The sequence below is a fragment of the Octopus bimaculoides genome, chromosome 8 (genome assembly GCF_001194135.2).
Source record: "Octopus bimaculoides isolate UCB-OBI-ISO-001 chromosome 8, ASM119413v2, whole genome shotgun sequence".
Classification (NCBI taxonomy): Eukaryota; Metazoa; Mollusca; class Cephalopoda; order Octopoda; family Octopodidae; genus Octopus; species Octopus bimaculoides.
Genome location: NC_068988.1, coordinates 72,396,785 through 72,400,282, shown reverse-complemented (window position 1 = coordinate 72,400,282; position 3,498 = coordinate 72,396,785). Strand labels below are relative to the sequence as shown.

At 39.4% G+C, this 3,498-nt stretch overlaps 1 protein-coding gene across 1 annotated transcript in view; it reads left to right on the top strand.

Annotated features, from left to right (window-relative positions):
- LOC106881785 (integrin alpha-9) overlaps positions 1-3,498 on the top strand; it is a 49,577-nt gene that overhangs the window by 8,885 nt on the left and 37,194 nt on the right. The window lies entirely within an intron of this gene.

Genomic DNA, 3,498 nt, shown 5'->3' with positions numbered 1-3,498 from the left:
CGCATGCATCATGCATGCGTTTCTATGCACGTGTTGCATTTTCCTATCATTAACTAAGAAACAAAGATAATAGCACCTTTGTATTGCTGCTTGGAGTTCGTAATACAGGTGTATGATAAACAGAAAGACGTGTCTGTTTATACTAAATAGCTACAAAGTAATGGAATATTTGGCAACATTAAATAGTTAGCATTAAATGATAATTTAATGTATAATTATATATATATATGTGTGTGTGTGTGTGTGTGTGTGTGTGTGTGTGTGTGTGTGTGTGTGTGTGTGCGTGCGTGTGTGTGTGTGTGCGCGTGTGTGTGTGTGCGTGTGTCCCCATCCAATGTATGGTTGTAAACTGCATCCGATAGTGTAGGGCTCTGGTTCAGGTTCCAGGTTTTTGAGAAGTGTGGAACCACCTGTTAGCCACTATTGTTCCCAGTTCTGCTCTGACCCGGAGAAGTGGTACCTGTCTCGGGTATGGGTTAACTAGCATGTGATGAAAATCCATCTGAGTGTAGGGATGCGGAAATATCCTTAGTTGGCGTCAGGGTGCGCAGTAAAACCATCAGGAATGAGGGGATTCTACTTATTGTCACAGCATCCTTCTAGAAGAGGGATATCCTGATGTGAAACCTGGTGTTTCATGTGATTATTGGTCATTTCACTTCAGCCTGTCATTAGGTACTGATCACGGAGACTCAGAAAGTGGTACAAGTGTTGTACAAGAGTTTATCGTTATAATCTAAAGATGTACAGATGTCTCTATATCGTAACTTCATCTGTCATTTCATTTACTAAAAGTCCTATGGCAAAGTAAGAGTGGCGACGTGTGCTGATCCAACTAATTGGAAGTGCATAGTGAGCTACAGCTTACATCTTTTACCTACGCTTCAAACTATGCAAATATGCAAACAGAACCGAAGAGTCATGTGAGAGGTCATGGACAGAGAGTCAAAGATGCTACTGATAACGAGGAAGCCCAAGGAGGCGGCAATCACTATGAAAGTACAATTCGAGTTAGTGTATTGGAAATATTGATTGTTGGTTCGTAAAAGGTTGTTGGTTCGTTACATGTTTGTTACTGCCGCTGTTTCTATTTTGTATTGTTATAACACTGTTACGGTGTATCCTTTGTCTATAGTCGGCAACAAACGTACTACGATATTGGAGGCGTAAGGATATAACATTTGGCGACGAGAATTTTTCGAAGCTCAAATAGGTTATTTGACAGTGTGTGCGTCGTACAAATTGTTAAATCTCAAAAGAGATATTGTGGCGAGAGTACGACACCTTCTGACGAGAATAGACGGAACCACTACATATAATAGTAGCGATCTGGCATGTGGCTGGTGGGGTCAAACCCACTCCGCGTCCATTCATTTTTTTGTTTCTCATTTTTCATCCGAAATTATAATATATTTATTCATGCAATATCATTCGATAAGTCTCCGACCCCAGTTGTCCCTCGTATTGTCTCCTATTTGTTTAACCCTTGTGTTTTCAATGAAATGATCATGGTTTGGTCTTCTCGCTTGTACTGGAAGGCTTGTCCGAACGGCTGGTAAATATCTCCACGTGCTCAGCAATGGCACTGTGAAGAAGTTTGGAAGCGGAGGTGAAAAAATAAGTCTGAAGTAAGTGTGCGAGTTTAATGTGCTAGAGTTTATTTCTAATTGAATTTGCTTTGTTTAAAAAATATTGAATTTCTGCCGTGTCGCAGACAAGCGACACATTCCTCCTTCCTGGAAGGGGGGAAGGTAGAATTTCAACGTAAAAATTTGAGTGCAACATGAATAACTTGTCTGGCGACGAAGAAACGTTAGTGGCGAGTTGTCGAGAACGAGACGGCGTGGAACGCAGAATAAAAGAAAGGGAAAGACAGAAGAAAGCAGAACAAAGCGGAAAAAAAAGAAAACGCGGAGAAAAATGTTAACTTCGCGTCGGCTGTCAGCGTAGGAAAAGAAAACGTCTGCTTTGAACAGGGCAGACATAAGAATATTCTACGAAGAGAGCATAGGCAAAATTATACAGAAGGCAGCAAGAAAAATTGTGATTTATAAAACAGTGTCATTGAAAACGAAAAAAATAGAAAAGGTGACTAAAAAAGCAGTTGGTGTTACTTATATAAAAGAGATACATGGGAAAGCGATACAGCACGGTGGAGGTGCGTTTTCGTATCGAGGAAAAAGCCAGGCAACATTCAACGAACTCGTTGAAAACAGCCGAGGTGGCTCTCCTGCCCACATACCTTGGTAGATGAACTTCCAAGGTAAGGGTGGGGGAATACCACCGGAAATAGATATTACCTGGCTTATTGATGCCATATTAATGGGCTTGGGGGATAAAATAACTATCCTTCAAGCCTACAAGTACCAAAAAAGCAGGAAACCCAGGTGCTATAAATGTGGTCAAAAAGGGCACATTAGTGACTAGTGCGAGTAAGTAATACGGGTGGGTAGTGTTTTACTTTATATCTATGGTATATGTTTAAGCAGCTAGTATTATAGTATAATAGGAGCTGAAAGGTACAAAAATGGACCAGAAAGTACAAGTGCTAATCGTTTACATGGCCGATGCGTATCTAGTTGTGCTTACCTGTAGTTATTCAGTGCTAAAACGTATACTAGTAAGATATAGAATATTAAATATTTAAGGAGTGGCACTGTGTTAGAGTGTTAATTATGTCTTTTTTATAAAAGCTTGTTAAATGAAAGTATTGCCATGGATAATTATACTTTTGAGACGTCTAATCGGTGTTATTTTGGGTATAGTTAAAGGTGGGTAAACCGTGCATTTTAATTAATGTAATATTGTAATACTGCTCTATTTTGGTCGTGAGGAAGAGGTTATATCAGTTCTAGATACAATTGAGGGGTGTTTGTGTTTATATAAAGGTGCGAAATAGGGGATGTAATCATCTATGGGTTTCGATGTATCAGGTAGTTTAGCTATAATATATTATCCGATTGGAGGTTATATCTGCTATGGTGGGGATAGTGTGCTAGACTGTTATGGTTAGAACTTGGGTGCATTTAAATTACTTAGTGCTGGTAAGTGAGAAAACATAGTTCCGCGTGTGTTTTCTAAAAGGTTCTTAAGTGAAGGGTTCTTAGATTAAGTGTATGCTAGGTTTATGTAGATTATTACTAATGGGAGTATGGAGTAACATACCAGTGGTAGACTAGGGTAGTGAGGTATCCATATCTATACCTGTCTATACTCACTCTCAAACAAGCATACATACATACATCTACAGACCCACAGTAGTTTGCATTATGTTTCTATGTAAATATAATGCGAACTACTACCTAAATTCACCCTTCCTGAAAAAGGTCCTCCTGAGAACGACTATATTCACCTATCCACAGTTGGACGAAATAACATGCATCTTGGAATACATCACGGGAAGTATGTAGCTTATTCCCCTTCCTATACCCAAATAATTTTAATAAGCTGTGCTTCACTAACATCCTCATGTTTGCTCCTATTCTTTTTCTGCCCTTT